Genomic DNA, 22,138 nt, shown 5'->3' on the forward strand with positions numbered 1-22,138 from the left:
TTAATCACTTTAGCTTTCATAATGTATCCGTCTATATTATTAATTTAACTATGTTGTATAATTAAAAAAAGATTCATACTTCATGAATTTTCTAATCTTTTTATTAACCTTAGAATAGTGTTAGAGACTAATGCTTCTGGTGAAGAAATCTTTATATCTTTATCCTTTATCTGAAATCGATTAATGACAGAAATTTCATTTTAACTCTTTTTATTTAATGTACAATTGAACAGATTTTACTTTAAAAGAATGTGATTCCAATGTTATTAAGTATTTCTGTCTCATGCATGAAATACATATATATACATTCATGAGACAAATGGAGAGACAAAGATTCATTTTTCTGCCTGTATATATATTTAGTAAGATTTCTAAAATGACTTCTAATGTTAAAATTTCAATTAGTTTGAGTTGTAGAGTTTGGGGATTTCTTTCTACTTTCTACTTTGAACCTGTCTGCTTTGCTTAAATGTTTTATAATGACCTTATATTCATTTTATATCAATAAGAGTACCTGCTTTACATTTTTAAAATTAAAATGAACTAAGTTGGGTCCTCAGTCAATATTCTGACCAATACATGAAGAAAAATATTACTAATCATCTGGACGGGTTCTTCTATATCCAGTAGTTAAAATAAATTTGGGCTGAGTTTTCTTAAATCATTGTCATGCTTCTTGTAAGTAATGTTATGCACTGGTTACTTTGATGACCAAGAATAAGGCACATAGTTCTTTGTACTGGAATCATATTTTTCTCTGCAAAAATCTGGTGAGAATTCTCTTGTCAATATAAGGAAATTGAACCCATTGTTAGCATTTGGACCAACAGGCTACCGTTCATTGAGGATCTATTTTGGGTGTGCCTGCATAACATGTCAATGAGCTTGATGTTTTAGATCTTCATCATTGATTATTTCCAAATTACTGAAAATGTAATACTATCATTCTCAAATTTTAAAATGAGTAAAAATCAGACTTAGGAAAGTGTAAGGTAACACAGATAATAAATGGTGAAACCAAGATTCAATACCAAGATCTATTTGCCATAATCATGATATTTGGCTAGAATTTTGCAAACTTCACACCTGTATGGCTCCGTAGTATAAACAGTTTGCCAAATACAACCTCTGTTCTTTGGACATTAGTAGCCTTGCAACCCTATTTCTTGTTGCTGCCGGTGACACCCACTGTCAGAATAGATCCTATTGTAGTCTCCACTTCTTCCGGCTACTAAACCCTTATTCAAATCATTGTGTAGCGAATTGATTACCAAAGCATAAGTCATGTACCCGCATCCTATTCATATAGAAATGTATGGCTAGCATTTTCCGCTTCTTTAGTAGACATGAAATCTAAAAATTGCCTAACCTATTCTTCTTTAGCTTCCCTTACTTACGTTTTTTAATAGTATGTTTCCACAGTGGTGCTACAGAGCAATTGCAAAAGGATGATTCTTTCAACAAATCATACTAGGTTATATCTAGATACAGATATGTGAAAAAATGAACTTAATCTCTACCTCATGGCACACACACACACACAAATGATTCCAGGTGAATTGTAAGTTGAAATTTGAGAACTAAAACAATAAATTTCTAGAAGATAGAATAATATTTTTATGTTCCTGGAGTAGGCAGATATTATTTAAATGAGAACCCCAAACTACTAATCACAGAGTAAAGGACCAATAGAGTACACTACTTTAAAATTTAGAATTTTGTTCGTGAAAAGACATTATTAAGCCACAAAGTATAAAAAGTATAAGAAGTACAGTAAGCCACATCATATGCTTTGCATATGAACACCTTGTTCCACAAATATGTTCAACAAGGGATTCATATGCAAAATATATAATGAATTCCTAACAATCAAAAAGTAAAAGACAAACATGCTAATAGAAAATAGACAAAGGATCAGTCAGAATGGCTACTATTAAAAAGTCAAAAAATCACAGATGCTGGCAATGTTGCAGAGAAAAGGGAACACTTATATACTGTTGGTGGGATGGTAAATTAGTTCAACCTTTGTGGATATCAGTGTGGTGATTCCTCAAAGACCTAAAAACAGAACTACCATTCAATCCAGTAATCCCATTCCTGGGTATATACCCAAAGGAATATAAATTGTTCTACCATAAAGACACATGCACACATATGTTCATTGCAGCACTATTCACAGATTATATTCAAAGACATATAATCGACCTAAATGCTCATCAATGGCAGATGAGATTTTAAAAATATGGTACATATATACCATGGAATACTATGCAGCCATAAAAAAGAACGAGATCCTATCTTTTGCAGGAACATGGATAAAGCCGGAGGCCATTATTTTTAGCAAACTAACACGGGAACAGAAAACCAAATACTACATGTCCTCACTTATAAGCTAAATGAAGAGAACACATGGACACATAGAGGGGAACAACACACACTGGGGCCTACTTGAGGTAGAGGGTGGGAGGAGGGAGAGGATCAGAAAAAAATAACTATTGGGTACTAGGGTTAGTATCTGGGTGATGAAATAATCTGTACAACAAACCTCCATGACACAAGTTTACCTATGTAACAAACCTACATATGTACCCCTGAACCCAAAATAAAAGTTTAAAAAACAAATAAAATAAAATAAATAAAATGAGCCAAAGACCTAAATAGTCACTTCACTAAAACGCATAACCAAATGACCCATAAACAAAAAACACTCAGTCACATTAGCATGAAGGAAATGCAAATTTAAAAAAAAAATGGTAACATACCACTACACACCCAGAAGACTGGCTAAAAATAAAAAGACTAATAATATCAGGTGTTGATGTGGATGCCAAGCAACCAGAACTCTCATCCACTGCTGATGACAACATAAATTTATAAAATCTTTTTGGAAAACTAGTCAGAAGTATCCAGTGCTAGCTACACTGAACATATGCATATTCCATTACCCACATTACCCAGCAATTCTCATCTAATACATACTCAACAGAAATGTGTGTGTGTGTGTGTGTACACTCACCAAAAGAAATATATAGAATTGTGTACAGGAGGACCATTTATAATAAACAAACTTGAAAATAACACAAACTTCATCCACAGGAGAAAAGAGCAATAAGCTATGATATATTCATCTGATAGGAGATTATTCAGCAAAACTATCACTATACCACAACCAGTACAAATGAGTCTCACAAGCATAATGTTAAACAAAGGAAACCAGACACAGAAAAGTGTATGATATATAATGCCATTCACATACAGTTCCAAACAGACAAAACTAATCAGTGGTGTCAGAAGACAGAATAGGGAGCATTTGGGGGGAAGTTAGTTTATATCTTCTAGAGCAGCAGCCCAGCTTCTTTTTTAAAATTTTTTTAACTTTTAATTTTTGTGGGTACATAGTAGGTATACATATTTATGGGTTATATGAGATATTTTGATACAGGCATGAAATGCATAATAATCACATCGTTAAATGGGGTATCCACCACCTCAACCATTGATCCTTTGTGTTCCTAACAATCATATTGTTTATACTCTTTTAGTTATTTTTAAATGTACAGTTAAATTATTTTTGACTATAGTCATCCTGTCATGCTAGCGAATACTAGTTCTTAAGGGTTTCTCTCCTAACTTGTAGGCCTTAATGGGCCTTTACAGACACCTTAATACGCCTTGCCATCACCTTTGAATCCCATGAGCATTATCCTCTTGCCATACTTCTTTGATGTAAAGTGAGTTCTTTGGTCAGAGACACGTTGTTTGAAATAACTTCATCCAAAGTCCATGTCAGTTATGATTCTTTCAGTTCCAATTAACAGACAACCCAACAAGAACGTGGCATTAACAGAAAGGACATTTATTATCTCATTTAACAAGCAGTTAGGCGCTATGGTTGGTACAGAATTGGTTAATTCAACAGCTCACAAAGCTCTTAAGTTGCTTTTATAGTTGCCTTCATGATCAAAAACCAGAGTCACATTCAGAAAATAAAAGCTCTTTATCCTGCAGTATAAGGAAAATTCACCTCTCCAGAGACTTCCTCCCTCATTTTGTTAGCTAGAATTTGGTCTTCTGTCCATTTAAAATAAAATATAATATAACGGTTAAGAGCAAAGAACATGAGCTAGTCTGCCTAGGTCCTGCTTCAATCACTTCCTGAATGTATGGAGGTTTCTTATTCTCCCTGGGAATCAGTTTTCTCATCTGTAAAATGTGGATAATAATGGTTTCTGGAGCACAGAATTAACTGAATTAAAACATGGAAAGCACTTAGATTCATGCCAGGAATCTAAGAATCACAGAGGAAATATTCACCAATATTTTTATCATCATTACCATCATCATTTTTATTATTATTCCCAAATCATTCTTTGGCAAGGAAAATAGAATCACCATGTTAGTTACAGAACCCTATCTTGGGAGTGTGGGACATCCAGTCTCTTCTGAAGAACATGGCAGCTGATACCTGCACAAATCTTGGTGCCAATCATAAAATAGGTCACATATGGCACAGCCCTATTATCATTTGCGTGGTCAAAACTTCAAAAGCAATCATACTACATTACCTGTATCCATTATTCAGTTAAATGTCTAATGTAAGTAAGTTAATTACTCTTCAACGTTAGAAGAGAGAGGTTAATATTAATAAAGCCTTAGGACAAAATGTCTGACAAACACACACACAGTGGATAACATAATATCACACACTCGAGGAATGTGAAGTCAATAATCAGACTATTCACCAGGCAAAAAACTCTGACCTCATTTTCCACCCCCATCATTGACAGAATTTTTTTGTTTTAAGTAGCATAGTCTCCACATTTCAAGTCTCTAATAAAATAGTTTCTAGCACACTATGAACCTACGCATCTCTTGCCCAAAAATTTATCTCCAGTTTCACCGGACCATCTGTGAAAGAAGTACAGTATTTGTTGTCTCATTGTCTTCCCTTACCTGATAGTCATCAGTAAGAAAACAGTAGTTTTCTTTCCCAAAACAGTGGTTTCAAGAGAGAGGATTATTGACAGGACAAAATTTATACTGCCTGAGGTCATGTTGATGCAGTACATAACAATAGGCTGCTAAATGATCTGGTGTTTCAGGTCACTTTCAAGATTCAGTTGGATCATTGTGAAATTGAAGGAAGGATTGTGCAGGTTTCACACAAAACAAAAGTCAGTGAAAAATTCAACTCATTGATAATGCACAGAAATAGACATACGTCCACATGGGTCTGTTTCTGTGTTCTCTTCCTTACTTCTGTAGAGAGGATGTGCTGTATCTCCTAATGACTTAGTTGAGGCAAAATGTCAATAAAAATAATCATATGTATCAATAACAATGCACTAAGATTAAGCTCTTGCTATGTGTCAATCCCTGTTTTAATTGCTTTATATCATGTCACTTCAATCCAGTCAGCAAATTGTAAAGTAGATATTCCTATCAGCCCATTTTACAGATATATCAGAGGAAAATACAGTGCCTTGCACAAAATCACTCAGCAAGTTAGGGACAGTACCCGAGTTTAGAGCCCAGGACTTTCCTCCACTCTCAACTATGTTCCCCAAAATGAGAAAGGCTACAGTGATATAAATTGGACTTGTTTACTGTACTGTCCAGTCCCAACCTCATGCTGAAGACATATGGTTTCGAGGCTTTAATATTTTTATATTGATGGTGGCTCTTTACTAAGATAGATTTTATGCACCACTGATCCACAACATTTCTAGACTAAAAGTTGTAGTATTATTAATGAAAGTATCATTTTCAAACAATTGTCCATTTTCTAGAGTTTGCGTAATAGATGTAGATATGCAATTTACATTTATATGATAACAGCTATTAAAAAGTCCTTGTTCAAAATGATGTTGTCCATATATTTTATTAAGATGAAATGTTTTCTACATGGCATTTGCAACTCAGACAGAATATCCTATCCCTGAAAGTCAAATCTGAGATTACTTTTTATATCACACTTCTAATAATGACCTCAAATCTTATGCTTTAAAAATATTTTCCATTATTTCTCTCAAAACATGTAATAATGATTAGAGAATATTTACTAGTTAGGTGCCAACAAATACCTGTTGAGAGACTACTTTTGGCTAAACACTGTACTAGGCACTGGAGAAAGAATGAATAAAAAGAAAAGTCCTTGTTCTCATGGAGCTTGTATTCTGATAGGAATTACAGACTAATAAAAGAAGTAAACAAATAAATGAATCAATTAGATATTATAAGTGCTGCCATGATCATGATTGGGGTCAATAGGGAGATGAGAAACATAGGTTGTATGGTCAGAAAAGACCATTCTGACAAAAACAATATTAGATGAGAAGATACTGGCCATGTTCAAAGCAAGAGGGAGTTCTAAGGGGAAGAAAGAGTGTGTACCAAGATCATGGGCAGAAGAGAAGGATGTGTTTTTAAGATGACCAATGTGTTTGGAAAGTGGCAGGAGAGCACATAGATTAGCATAATTGAGCTAATGATAGCAATAGATATCATTACTATAACTTGACTTGTCTTTACTCTTCTCATTATTCTATTTATCCACATTCTGCTGTCCTGAAGTGCTGATATGAGTCAGTCACTACGCTCCAGTTCTCTGTCTAGGGGCTAAGCTATAAATGCCATTCCTCATGAGACATACGTTGCAAATTCACCATACACAAAGCAATGTGTCAGCCACTCAGGACACAAAGTTGAGCATGATTTTGCACCAACCCTTGTATAGGTCAAGTGTCATCTGCAGATTAAAAAAGCTAATAAACACAGACTTAGGTGATGAGCATTTACGACACACATGTTCACTCAGAGAAGGGCCGTAAAAGCATGGAACACTAACTCAGGAGGCTCATCTTCCTTTCTGAGCCGTGCATCTGGGGCATTCTCCATGTCTTTCCCTTTAATATCCCTCTGACCTAACTTATGAGCACTGGTTGGATCTGCCTACAACTTCCAACTCATTTTCCAAAGAGAAATCTGTCAGTATGCAAACTGCTTGCTTTTAGTGTGATCTCTGATAGGGCTGAAAATCTTCCTAAACAAATCTTGGCATCTCTTGTTCTCATAGTTTCAGCAAGTTAATTATTCTTCTGTAAGATGCTGTTTCTTGGGATTCAGTGAGCTGACATTCCTTCATGTTAATTTATTCAAGGCCGAATGGTTACATTGATTAGACAACTCAACAGCACCAGGTCATGATGCTTATGGAGTTGCTCTCTTTGAATTTCAATGCAGTTAAATGACAGAGAAGTGAGGCTGGTATGCCTCTGCCATCACCTTTGTGAAAGTTCAATAGACTTTTTTAAGGTTCTTGTTAGGAATGGGTGTTGTTTCTATGTAATACTCTGAAGAGGATCCTCTTAATAAATTTCAGTAATACCAAAGCTTAGGAGGAACAAGCTGATCATGCAGAGCAATGTAGACCCTTTCAGGGTAAGAGTTCTGTATATAATGAAGAGTATTCCATTGAAAGTAGCATTTTGAAGAATGGTGGTGGTGTGATGCACACCTAGGAACTGACACAGGAAAAGTGCTACAGTGAGTGACTGGCATTTCTGCATGAGCTGCAAATAGAGTGATAGAATGCATTGAAGCAAACTATAGAACAGGGCATAGTACAGAGGAGCTGAAGAAGATGACAAGGTTATTGATTAGTAAACAGCCCACCTTGCCAGACTGTTTAAGCACAGTGACCACCTTTCTAACTCTTCATTATTTAACCCTCAGATTACACCTCAAGACAGTTTTATTTGCTGCTTATGTACACCTTTGAAGACCACAGAGAACTTCAAAATACCACTCCAGAGAAATTGACTATGACTTCTGACTCAGAGGGATTTTCATAGAACAGAAAAGATGTGCAAGAAGATGCCTAAAGAAGAAATAATTAGGACTCTAATATCTAATGTTCCACTTCCAATAGTTGCTTGCAGTAATTTTTGCTGTTATTCCTTTCTATTACCTCAAACCTTCTTTAAAATCTGCTATTATCATCAGTTTCGGTTAGTGATGCACTAGAGAAATAAAGGAAGTAAGAAATTGGTCTTTATTATGTAGCAAAGGGGATAACACAGTTTCTAATAACCAGATATCATGAGAATTCCATCACAAGACAGCACTAGGTGCTAAACCATCAGAAACCACCCCCATGATCCAATTACCTCCCACCAGGTTTCACTTTCAATACTGGGGATTACGATTCAACATATGATTTGGGTGGGGATGCAAATCCAAGCCATATCATTCCACCCCATATTGTCCCAAATCTCACATCTTTCTCATATTTCAAAACACATTCACGCCTTCCCAACAATTCCCCAAAGTCTTAACTCATTCCAGCATTAACTCAGATGTCCAAGTCCAAAGTCTCATTTGAGACAAGGCACTTTTGCCTATGAGCCTCTAAAACCAAAAACAAGTTCATTACTTCCAAGATACAATGGTGGTACAAGCACTAGGTAAATGGTTCCATTCCAAAAGGGGGAAATTGGCCAAAATGAAGGGGTTACAGGCCCCATGAAAGTCCAAAACCCAGCAGGGCAGCCATTAAATCTCTAAGCTCCAAAATAATTTGCTTTGACTCCATGTCTCACTTCCAGGCAGCACTGATGCAACGAGTGGGCTCTTAAGGCCTTGGGCAGCCCCACCCCTGTGACTCTGCAGGTCACAGCCCCTGTGGCTGCTTTCATGGGCTGGCATTGAGTGCCTGTGGCTTTTCCAGGCTCACAGTGCAAACTGTCTGTGGATCTACCATTCTGGGGTCTGGAGGACAATGGTCCTCTTCTCACAGCTCCACTAGGCAGTGCCCCAGTAGAATCTCTGTGTGGGAGTCCAACCCCACATTTTCCCTTTGCACTTGCCTAGCAGAGGTTCTCCATGAGGGTCCTTCCCCACTGCAGTAGACTTCTCACTGGACATCCAGGCATTCCCATATATCCTCTGAAATCCAGGTGGACGCTCTCAAGCCTTAACTCTTTGCCTCTGTGCACGTGCAGGCTTAACACCATGTGGAAGCCACTAAGCCTTAAGGCTTGCACCCTCTGAAGCAAGAGCTGTACCATGACCCCTTTTAGCCATGGCTGGAGTGGGAGCAGCTGGGAAGCAGGATACCATGTCCCAAGGCAGCACACAGCAGCAGGGCCCTGGGCCTGGCCCATGAAACCATTTTTCCCTCATAGGTTTCCAGGCTTGTGATGAGAGGGGCTGCCATGAAGGTCTCTAAAATGTCTTGGAGACATACTCCCCATTGTCTTGGCTATTAAACTTCAGCTCCTCTTTGTTTAGGCAAATTTCTGCAGCTTTCTTAAATTTCTCCCCAGAAAATGGATTTTTCTTTACTACGATATGACCAGGCTACAAATTTTCCAAACTTATAGTCTCTGCTTCCCGTTTAAATATAAGTTCCAGTTTCACATAATCTCTTTGCTCATGAATATAATCATATGCTGTTAGAAGCAGCCAGGACACTTCTTGAGCACTTTGCTGCTTAGAAATTTCTTCTTCCAGATACCCTAAATCATCTCTCTCAACTTCAAAGTTCCACAGATCTTAGAGCAGGAGGACAATGCTGACAGTCTCTTTGCTAAAACATGACAAGTGTGACCTTTACTCCAGTTCCCAATAAGTTCCTCATCTCCATCTGAGAGCACCTCAGCCCAGACTTCATTGTCCATGTCACTATCAGCATTTTGGTCACACTCATTTAGCAAGTCTCTATGAAGTTCCAAACTTTTCCACATCTTCCTGTCTTCTTCTGAGCCCTCCAAACTGTTCCAACCTCTGTCCATTACCCAGTTCCAAAGTTGCTTCCACATTTTCAGGTATTTTATAACAATGCCCCACTTCTCTGATTCCACTTTTCTGTATTCATTCATTCTTGCATTGCTATAAAGAACTACCTGAGGCTGGGTAATTTGTAAAGAAGAGACATTTAATTGGCTAATGTTTCTGCAGGCTATACAGGAAGCATGGCTGGGAAGTCCTCAGGAAACTTACAATTATGGTGGAAGCAAAGAGGAAGAAAATACATCTTCAGATGGCCAGCAGAAAAGAGAGAGACAGAAAGAGAGAGCACACACTTGCAAAGGGGAGGGGCTACACACTTTCAAGCAACCAGATCTTGTGAGAACTCCATCACAAGATAGCACTAGGGAGATGATGCTAAACCATTAGAAACCACCCCCATAATCTAATCACCTCCCACCAGGCTCCACTTACAACACTGGGGATTACAATTCAACATGAGATTTGGGTGGGAGCACAAATCAAAACCGTATCAAACAGTTTGCACATAGGAAACTCAGAGAATTCATTAGAAGAGGAGATCAGCAAACAATACCAAGAAAATGGAAACTCCCATCAGTACTGGGAGATAATAAGAATCACCACATTTTCTGCAATGCAAAGGGTAGAGGCTTAACCATTCTATCAGATACTAAAGGAAAGAGGACTCAGGAAAGTTGAAGGATGTGGGATCACTCAGGTTACAGATGATTGGGTTATCTAAATGCATTGGGTACAAATTTCAGTCCATATATTAAAGTAATTATTTTCTTTTATAACAACTTAGTTTCTGTTGCAAACTTTGACTTTGTGGTGGAAAATTAATATAACTGCTTTCCAGGATGCATATGAGTTTCCAGTGAATAGGGAATACCTGTGAAACAGAGGAAAACCTTCTCCTGGTCTTGTTCATCCTGTTTCCATGTTGACTGCCAAAGAGGAAGGCCTATTCTCTCCTGGTCTCTTTCATGATTCAAGGAGGAAACTAAATCCTGTTGCAGTGGCCCCTTCTATCTAGTTCATTAGAGTTGCTTAATTTAGTGCCTTCTGCAAATGTACCACTACTTCCTTCCCCGCACTGGAATATGGAGGACCTCTGTAAGTCCAACATATGATGCAGTGCTAAGTGTTCCACGTCTCTGGGTAATTCTGGTGTGCAGGGGGCCTTACTTTCCCCAACCCTGGCATGGGAGAAAAGGATGCAAACAGGAACCTTACTCTTATATCATCAATTTTCCCTTTCGGCCTGAGATTTTTACAACATAAAAGTCAATACCTTTGAAACCCAAAAGCTTTTCTTCGCTGTTCTGTAGAATTATAAACTTCTGAGGCAAGGATTGACAATTGGCTGAAAAGACAGAAGGACAGGAGGGAGAACCACAAGAAAAGTGGAAATATTCATGTTTTGTAAAAGTCATGTCCCTTTACATAAGGAAATGTTTTGGTTTTTAGGTTTTGGGTTTTTTGTTTTTTGTTTTTTTTTGTAAAAGACAAAGGGTTTGCAAGATCCAAAGAGAAACCAGAGTATGAGGAAATGTTATTGGCTACTCATTAAGTAATTAGTTTGTCCCACAAAAAAAAGGCATTATCCCATCATTCCTTGCAAGGCTCTTGCTTCTTCCTTGGGACTGTAGAAAGCATACCAACAGTTCACAGTCTGCTCATTTGATTGTTCCTGAGTCCCAACCCAATCTCTGAGTCTATAAAATCTACCTTCCTGGAATATTCAGTCTTTCAAGTTCTTAACGAGTAATAAGTAAACATAGTGATTCCTGAATAGGCTTAATTTAAAATGAAATTAGTTGGCTAGCTTTAGCATTCATTTATTTATCCAGATATTGATTACCTACTTTCTGCAATATTCTAAGGAAACAACACTGAAAAAAAACAAACAAACAAAGCCTTGTATATAGATTCCAGGGAAAGAAACAGAAAATATACAAATGAACAAGTTAACCTCCTTACTTGATCACCCTTACCTTTCTAATCCACTAGGGGAATTTTCAATTAACACTAGAGTCTGCTACATTTTAAGTAAGGTGAATTTAACTAATAAAAACAAGTTCATGTATGTTCCTGACAGCACCATGACAAGCATTTCCTCACCTCTCTTAGCATCTTCACCTTCTGCAATCTATTTGCTTCTCACTTCACATAATGGCCTTGGGATGGCATTGCAGGAATTGCAGCATTCTCCAAAAGAGAATATCTGTCCCAAAGTTATATGGCTAGCTGTCTTTTTAAGAAAGGCAGGTCTTTCAACTGACTCCTAACTCTTTTAGATAATAAAATTCCTGATAATAGAAATGCCTTTTTCCCATTTCTCAAAACTACATGTTAACAAAAGGTCACAAGCTGACTCCAGTTTCCTGTGTACTTTGCAAGGTAATATAGTTCTGAAAAGAAAAGCTTAATGTAAAGGTCAAGATACAAAATCTATTTTTCCTGACTATAAACTATTGAACACTTCCTGAGATTCATGAGCCATGCTTTAGTAGCCTAGATAGTACCAACATTCCTTTAAACTAATGAGAACTTTTAAGTATGAGAAAATATGCGAGAAAATAAAACAAAACTAACTACACAAAAGTGTATTGAAGGCTGTATGGATTCAAGTCTCTGAAACTGACTTATGTCCAACAGCGCATTTCATAAACATACTCATACATGAAGCCAAATACACTTTACATGGCTTTGTGTAATAAAGGTATTTAAATAAAATTTTGTTAAGATTTTTCCGACAAAGGTGATTCTAAATTTGAATGAATTATAGTATCAAAAATGAATTACACTTTAAAGTCAGAATATGTTTCCCATAAGAAAACACATTCCTGGGGAATTGAGATGAAAATGTTTAAAAAAGACCACAGTAAGATGACATGGCCCTGGGAACTCTGTTTCAAAAATACACAGACCAGCTCTCTGGCTGTCCACATCCACTTTTGGGCATCATGAAACTTGAATAATTCTACCCATCCTGAATGAGGACTCCCTCAGCCAGTGACCTCACTCACCTAAAAGCCTTACTATTGCCTGGAAATCTCCTGGTTCCCTTTCCCAATATTTTTTACTGTAAATGGAATTCTGAATTCTGACTTTTAAAAAAAAAAACCAGATTCTTCCCATTTTCCTCTTTGTCAGGATATTTCAATAGCTCATAGAGCTTGGTTACACATTTCTTTAATCAATCATTATTATTTATCACTCAACAAACACTTTTCTCTTTTGTAGATTCTTTAATTAAAACTAAAGGTATTTTGTTTTCTTCACATGTGAATTAATCATGCAAAAGCATGGCAAGCAGCCTAAGTTGTTTCATCTTTCTTAACTTTTATCATTTTGGCGGAAATTGTGACAAAAAAGGAACAAAGAGTGATGTGATTTATGGAAACATGAAATAAGGACAATAAAACTGCCCTGAATGGATAGAAAACTTCCTCTCTAGGAAACGGAGCCATCCCCTATGAAGCACCTTGCTTACAAATGCAATTTCACAGGTTAGGGGTGTGTGAGATGGGGAGGTGGGTTTGGTTGTTTTTGTTGGTTTTACAAATATTGGAATGCTCTAAGACTCCTCCTCCTCAATTTTCACAACCTCTAAAAAATACTGAAAAAGCTAATAACTGTTATAAATAAATTTTCGGTGCCACAAAGAAATAGCACTAAAACATAAATTTAATTTTCTCAGCAAGGCAATCTTTACTTCTCTAGAAGGGTATGACTCATGAATGGAGAAACGGCAAGAGCACACCTGAACAAGGGAGGGGAAGGGGTTCTTATCCCTGATGCAGGTAGCCCCTACTGCTGTGTCATTCCCCTATTGGCTAGGGTTGGACCACACAGTCTAAGCTAATTCCGACTGTCTATTTTAAAGAGAGCAGGGGTACAAGTCAGAGTGGTGGGGTGAGTAGTTTGGCAGGAACGACGATTACAAAACAGGTGACTCAGGATGACTCAGGTCAGACCAAGTGACCAGGGATGACTCAGGACAGAGCAGGTGATAGAGGCTAGGAGGGGGTTGTTTACTGAAACTAGAGGCAAGAGGGTGAAGAGAACCAGAAACTTAAACTTTAAAATGGAGAACAGAGAATAAGAGAGCTGAACATACTGACATACTGATTCTGTGAAGAGAAACTTGGAGTTCACTATACTTAACACAACATTTTTAAGTAGATCCCCTTTGCTTAGTTTTAGCTCTATAGAGTAGAATAAAATGAATATAATGAAACTTCTTTTAAAATTATACATTATATATAAAGATATGTATCAACTATGTAAAAAATAGCCATTTATCATAGAACCTAAATAAGTAAAAAACAATTATACAAATTTATTTTTCTATCCACCTAATTGAAAGTCAAAAATTAAATTAAATATCTGTTTTATTTCTCATTAAAAACTAGGGTTCATCCAAGCCATTAGATAAAAGGTTGTTCGGCAGTTTAATATCTGTGTGTTAAAATAATCGAATATATATTGTAGCTGATGGCTTCAATAACAATAACAAATCTAGATTTTTGTTGTCGTTGTTACATCCATGGGACAAGAATTTATTCACTTATGTATCCTCAGTAGCAAAATTTGAAAAAAAAAAAAAATGCCTAGCACTTAGTAGAGCAAAATAAATACAGTTTAGTGAATAAATTTGTACTCTGAATTTAAGTACTTTGGTCCTTTTCTAAGATTTGCCCACAGCAGAACTGAAGATGATCAATCTTTAACCATCCCTGCTACCAACTTTGTAACCAAGTCTCAGCACTGCAAATATTTCCAAACTGTATCTAAATTGCAGGACACTTTATTCTTGTTTGCTAGAGTTGGTGTTTAAATAGAAAAAAACAGCTCCTTTCTGGATTACTAATCATTTTATGAATCTAGAATTTAAATTTGAATTGGCCATGGTAGAGGGATAAGAAAAGATAGTAAAGCTAAATAATAATTCACAGAAATAAATTGCTTCCTTCGGTGTTCATTGTATGAACATCGACACACATTATCCTAGGAGAGCTAGAAATAGAAAAAGTAAACAGTAACCTAGCTGGACATGGAGACTGAAAGAGACTGAAAGATTCCGATTTACTCTGTATATACATAAGGTACCAAAAATAACAAACTCATTCAGAGGCTTTCATTTTGCAGGAAAGGAGGGAAGAAAGATTGAAAGACAGGCAGGCAGGAAGTTTAACTATTCATTGTTTTCTCCATGTTTTCATGATTGCTATAGCCTATAATTGTATGTGGTGATAGCCTGGATATTGCATGAGCCTGGTGGTTGGGTCCTACACACAGCAGATATAATAATCAATATAACTTGTTTTGACTCATTGATACATAAAGCCATTAAGCTTCTACAAACTCCAAAAAACGCATGAGAAAGCAGAAGACTGAAGCAAGTTTAACTTACGGAAGTATGAGTTTAAAAATTCACTAAAATATCAGTTCAGGTACTTCCATGAAGCAGATATTAAACCCAAATGGTTCCGAGTTTTTTAATAATGAAATTAACCTTTCAACAAATTTTCCCTGAAAGTATGTATTTCGTCAACAGATTTGAAAATAACAATTATTATTTTATAAAAGACAAATTTAACTAAGGAAGTTTTCATTCTAATATTTCACAAACACATTGTTACTTAAATTATCATATCCAAAAACTAGTTGCCTTAGATACTATGGTATCTAAGGTGTTTAAATGTGTTTCACTCATTTAGAGAACTGACTTCTATGCTCTTTGAAATTTTTTAAGAGAAAAGTTGAGTATTACAGCAGTGAAAGAACTGACAGACCAAAGTAATTATTGCTTTCAAAAAGGTTACAAAAGTACAGCTGATTATGAAAAGAAGAAAATATTATATCAGAAAACCAATAAAGACTAGATACTGTTAATTGCATCTTTGAAATGGGCAAAAAGAGTCTAAAAAATGAATGAATTGGGGATATGTTTTAAAATCAGTAAATCCATCACTTTATTTTACTGTGAATACGTGTACTTACTGTATAATGAAGGTTTGACTTTTGATATAATTATATATGATGACAACAAAATTGCAATAAATAGGGAAAATAAACATACCCTTTGAGACATATTGTTATGTACTACATGAAGGGTAAATAAATTGAAGAATATTCAACCGTTCTTTTTAGGTGAGGATGTGTCACCGTAATAGTGCCATAAAATAGATAATGTTATTTCCCATTTAAAATAAGGATATTTTTATGTTATACTTTTAAAATAACTTGGCAGTTAGAACATCTTTTAAAGGTAGTTTTTCTAATAGTAATATTTTAAGACTACTAAACTAGGACAATCACAGAATATTATTGGTTTGTTTAATTGATTTTACTCCTTCCCAAAATAATTTGGAACAACATATAAACTACGGTTTAAAAAGGTTTATAAATTGCAATATTTTTTCAGAACTATAGAAATAAAATGTAAGTGTGTAAATAATACTGAGTTCTTATAACCTGAAAGACAGAAGCTTAGCAACAAATTCCTCAGGAAAGACAAGTTTTTTACCTGTAACCAAATTCTAAAGGAATGGCTCATGTGAGGATTTATACAAAATACATTAAATAATGTAATAGACGGTGTCAGAGTAAATGAAGGAGCAAATTTCCGCCTCTTTCTTGTTGCCACCTCCATAAAAACTGAGAACATCCCATTATGCTGAAGCTCAGGGAGGGGAGCTACAAAGGGCAAAGCTAATAACCAGGAACATTGCTTTTCAGCCATTGAATCTGACTCAAGGACACCACTGAAAGCATACTGAGGATGAGATGTCAATTATGGTCCTAAGGTGGCTTTTTCTAATAGATGTTTCTTTCAAAGGGGCATTTTAAAAGGTCTGAAATAGGGCAATTTGGGTTCACACTCTCAGATGACACCGTAGTAAATTTCTCCATTGGGCTCTGCCCTTGAGCAGAGGAAGCTTAACCAGTACTTTTGCCCTGAGGGTACCCACCCCATCCCTGCATAGGACACTAAGCAAGGGTGAGCCAGCAGGAAAGCCAGAACTTTCTTTAGGTACTATTGATTTACACTTTAAGAAATTTTACTTAGTACAAGAATAGAAACCCATGCTTGCAAGAACTAGCAATGCAATTTTGGTTCAACAAAATGCTTCATTTTCACCATTTCTTTATATTCAAAACATGAAGCTTAATAAAAATGTTTATAGTCACAAAATTAATAACCAAATTTGTCCTATATTATTTAGAGGATTATGGTTAGGGTTAAGTTTAGAAAAAAAGAATTAGAGTTTTCTCCAAGGGTAGGATAGAGATCAGGGTTACTTTAAAGTCATATTCCAGTTTATTTTTATTTCTAATTTTATGTCTAAGATTTTTATCCTGTTATGAATAAGCCACACATTTCCATTTCTATATTAAGGGGTTCATAAGCATACAGGAGTTTACAAATTCAGGCAAAAGGAGATTGGAATTTAGATAATTTAGATTTATGACGTTACCTTTTCATTTCATCTTCTGCATTCTTGAGTAGAAATCAAACATTTCAACTCAATTGCATAGATTTCACAGGTTGTAAAAGGATGAAGATAGCAAAATAAGACTGAAATTTCCAAGCAGCTAAAGGCTCATATTACAGGCTTAGCTACTGACCAATCAAAGACCATCAAAGGAGGTTAACAGCACCTTCTAAAAACTAGGGATGAGTCAGTGAAGACGTGGCAGCAGCTGCAGTGCCACTGAACAAGATTTTCTTCTGTAGCAAGGCTCAGTTTTGTCTTATCTGATGCTCCTCAACTGCATTCAACTGCATTTACTTACTTCAGCAAAATCTTCCAAATATTCAGAAACTCTTTTCTTCTGTCTTTCAAGTAAGTAAATAAACGGGAGTCAAAAGAAGCTGGATGAAGCTACTATGGGTTGCCTGACATTTTTACCAAGGCAAGTAACTGCTAAGCTGAACATTCATGACCATGTGATTTAATCAGAAACTAACTTTATTCTTTATCCCACTGCTCTTTAAACTCTCTGTGTGCCAGTTCTTTCCCTGCTACTGCATGAATTCTCTGATAAAGTCCATAACTTCTTCAATCACTATTCAGTACTCAAAAACCTCTATTTACCTTCAATCGTAAGAATAGTAATAAATACATACAACTTAGTCCAATGTTTTTCAAAATTTTACCTAATGTAAAATTTACCTCGCCTCTACTAGGTTAGACAGGTTCAGAAGGTTGCAATGGGGTATATGTTAGCTTCTTTTTCTGTTTTCCCCACCTCACTGCCTCTTCTCCCTGCTGATTTTCTAGCTCTGACATGGGTCCCTCCAGGCATGGAGAAGATAAAGAAAGAAGAGTCAAGGTCAGCACCAGTACAATCTGGAGCTGGTTTTTCCTGGCATTCGCAGATGTCTCCAGCCACCTCTCGCTGGGAGGGATGACCAAAACCGACTCCTTTCCTTGGATGGCTTGTGTGGGTGCTTCAGTCTCGCCGGAGAACAACCAAGGAGGCTTATCTAGACAGCGGCAACAGATTTTTCTCAGATAGGCTGCTCATGTGAGGTCCTTCCAGCTGTACTGCAGGGACCTCTTCGACAGAATTTGAATGGCCCCAGAGCAGCTCTCTCGTTTGGGGCTCATCTCTGGCCGACAAGGTACACTCCAATGCATGCTCGCCCCCCGCCACTGGCACCCAATTCATCTGCCTTAGAAGGATCAGAGCCAAGGCCTCCTGCCTTTAGAGTCCTCAGATGTATACCTAACTTCTCTGATTTCCCTGAAAGCTGATTTATCCCCCATCTCAGTGCTTCAGGAAGGCTGGTTGGTGCGCTTTCTCTGATCCTCCAGCGCCCTCTACTGGGCCTTCACTTACCCAACATCTTCACAATCAGTTAAGACGCCTTCTTTCAGAGAGCACTCATACCTAGTGGCTGTTTTCCTGACCCAACCCTCGCTGGTACATTCTTATGTAGGTGGCGCTGCAGGAATAAATCTGTTAGATCCTGAAACTTGTCCCTGCGGCTAACTGGAAAAGAAGTGAGGTTCCACAAAGAAGGAAAAAACAGACACTGAGGTCTACTTGAGGGGTGAGGGTGGGAAGAGGGAGAGAAACAGAAAAGACAGTATTAGGTACTGAGCTTAATATCTGGGTGATGTAATAATCTGTACAACAAACCCCCGTGACATAAGTTTAACCATGTAACAAACCTTCACATGTGCCCCCAAACCTGAAATAATTTTTTTCAAGTGAGGGTCCCTATAATGTGTCCCTTAACTATCCAAAAATAAAGCTCGATGGGCATCTAAGCTGTCAGCCATGGCATCAATAGTAAGGGACAGTTCCAGTGGCATCTTCTCTGACATATTTGAAGTATATAATTGGAATGCCATGTGCTAGCTCCATTATCTCTTCTGGTGAAGGGGAAATATCCTCAATGTATTTTGCAGAGTTCAGTAAATCTATCAGGATAGGAGTCTTCCTGGGAAGTAGCTCCAGTTACCTCTACAAAGACTAACTGAAACCCTTCCAAAAGCAGTTGGTTTTCACTGGAAGGTCTCCTTCAGGGTGCCTGACGACTTGGTGCATCCTACTAATCCAAGATATAAACTTGTGCATGATGGGTAAATGTATCCAATACTACAAATTTATCTTCTAGATACCAACTATTGGATTCTAATTCTTTCCAACAGCTCCAGAGCTGTCAGGATAAGTTGGCCATTTCACTAGACTTAGGAGGCACACAGCTCACATTTGAAATGGCATCTTCTGCCATTTGGGGCCAAAAGGAGTGTTCTTCTCCAACACCAAGGCAAAGGAGATTAAATATTTCATGCAACATGCTGTGAGGGCCACGTGCATCACCACCATCTGCAGTGCTTAATGAATATTAAGCACTCTATGCCCACCTCAAACAGACAGAACGAGAATTTCTCTTGGATGCAGGAAACTACCTATTGAAGAAACACTCCAGGTAATCCTCTTGCACAACCAAATTTCAGAATCCTGAGGTAGGTAATCAGAGAAGTCAACACCAGAGGAATTACACTGTTTAACCTCACTTTTCTTTAAACCTTTGTTCCTGACTTCTTTGCCAGATGGCCTCACACTCTCCCTTTTACATTCAAGGCTGACCTGAACAATGAAAAGCAAAGGTACTGATGACAGAACCATGAGAAAGAGGAGCTAGAAAAGAGTTACAAAGAAGGATGAGAGAGATAATATTCCTGCTTACAACATGGAGCATTAAAGGATGCCATTTACAGGTGTTGAAACAATACAAAAGTAAGCATATCATTTACAGCTACCAAGGTCATCATAAAGATCTAAAGTAACAAATAAAAGTGCATTTGGCAAGGGCAGCAATAGTCTTAAGCAAGCTAAATCTATAGCACAATTTTTAACCACAGATATGTACTATTTTCTAAAAGTGTTTATATATCCTTTTCAAAATAAATTTTACTACCCATACTGATAGGCAATAAATTCTAATATTTTGTGTGGCCTGATAGTGATTCTTCCTCCCTGAAGGTCTAAGGGGTTGGTTCTGAGCCAATCAGAAACCTCCTCTGAATATAATGGGAGACTATTTTCCCATTAGGTCTAGAATGCTTTGACATGTCTGCAGCATTCTTCTGCAGTCAAAAATGGAAGGGATGAGGAAAATTAAATTTTTTTGAGAAAGTAGCTGAAGAGGAACTCTCTGTTCCCACAAAGCCATGACATTACCCATGTAAGACCATTAAATATCCCTCTGCTACCAGCGGCCCAGAACATAACAGTTAAATCATTTCATGCCCAATAGAGCAGGAGTTGTATGTCCCTGGAGCTAGCACTGATAGGGTTGAAGTCAAGACCTGGCCATTGATCATCACCTTTTATTTCCACTGGATTCTTTCCAGTGTTGCCAATGATACATACGTTATAGGAGCTCTATCCCTGAGAAGCCATGTGTGAAAGAATGACAATTCCTTTAATTTTAATGTAAAATGGAAAGAATGTAGAAGAGGAAACATTCATTGCATCATGATAGTATGCTCAGTATTTTAGTATTTTAAATTACTTTATATCATTTGATTCTCACCTTTGAAGTGGATATTATTAATTACAACCAATTTAATCTTTTGGGGAGACTGATTTTCAGCAAAGTTAAGTATTTTGACCAAGATCCATTTAGAATGCAGTGAATTCAGTCTTAAGTTGCCTAAAAATCTATTCAGAGCTGGTGGCTACTGCCATTTAGATATGCTGTGGGACTCTTCCACACCACTGAATTTTTTCAAGGATTAGGTGGTATATAATGAATGTTAAGGCCCGTGGCATAGTGCTTGGACACAGTCAAAATTCAGCAAATGTTAGCTTGTTTCTTTAAAATGAAGGCCTCCAGCCAGTCTTGTGGTAATAAACAAGAAGTAATGATCTATTTATATCTCCAACTTCAACTTCAGACTCCTTGAGGATGCTGATGTATCCATCATGGTATCGTTAAAGCTGAGAATAGTACATGTACCAGATGACCTGCTGAGTATTAAATGGTTAAGCAACAAGACTGAAAAAAAAAAAAAAAAAAAAAAAAAAAAAAAAAAAAAAAAAAACCGGAATTAAAGATTCAGTTCCTCATTCAAAAGGAAAGGAAAAAGGACTGGAAAGTCTAGAAAACAGCAAAAGCAACACAGTTAGACATCTTGACATAACCAGCTGATGTCCTAATGCTAACACTGCCTGGCCAAAGCGCTGCATCAAAATGAAAATCACAAATTTCCTCTTTCTTTAACCAAGTGTATTAGATTGTTTGCTTTACTACAAAGCAATACCAGAGGCCGAGTAATTTACAAAGAAAAGAAGCGTATTTAAAGCTCACTGTTCTGTAGGCTTACAAGAAGAACGGAGCCAGCATCTGCCTCTGGTGGGACCTCAGGAAGCTTTTGCTCGTAGCAGAAGGCAACGGGAGCTGGCATGTCAAAGGCGAGGGAGGGAGCAAGGAGGACAGAAGATGCCAGACTCTTTCTAACAACCAGTTCTTGGGTGAACTAACAGAGTGAAAACTCACTCATCACTACAGGGGAGCAAGCGATTTATGAGAGATCCACCCCCATAACCCAAACACTTCCCACCACGCCCCACCTCCAACACTGAGAATGAAATTTCAACAGGAGATTTGGAGGGGACAAATATCCAAACCATATCACCAAATTAGTATGCAACAGAAATCCCAGACTCTTTCTCCTCCTTTCTCTGGTGCCTGATCACACATAATTTACCTCCCAACTCCTGGTCCTACATAATGCCTCCATCTACTGGCATCATGTCTAAATCCCACACCTAACAGGGTAATTTGCAATGTGAATTGTGCAATAGCCAGGGCGCTTGTACATAACTGGTA

General features: G+C 37.2%; 1 long non-coding RNA gene across 2 annotated transcripts in view; it reads right to left on the reverse strand.

The window, feature by feature from the left end:
- Nucleotides 1-18,836, reverse strand: part of LOC108522851 (uncharacterized) — an 87,209-nt gene extending 68,373 nt beyond the window's left edge. The window contains exon 1 of one of the 2 annotated variants that reach the window (XR_001883619.1): nucleotides 18,631-18,836. This is a non-coding gene — a long non-coding RNA (uncharacterized LOC108522851). Of the gene's footprint in view, nucleotides 1-17,960 lie in introns of both variants that reach the window. The other variant, XR_001883618.1, reaches the window with a different exon arrangement.
- Between the last annotated feature and the right edge of the window lie 3,302 nt (nucleotides 18,837-22,138).

This window comes from Rhinopithecus bieti, unplaced genomic scaffold, assembly GCF_001698545.2.
Source record: "Rhinopithecus bieti isolate Rb0 unplaced genomic scaffold, ASM169854v2 scaffold_66246, whole genome shotgun sequence".
In the NCBI taxonomy this organism is placed as follows: Eukaryota; Metazoa; Chordata; class Mammalia; order Primates; family Cercopithecidae; genus Rhinopithecus; species Rhinopithecus bieti.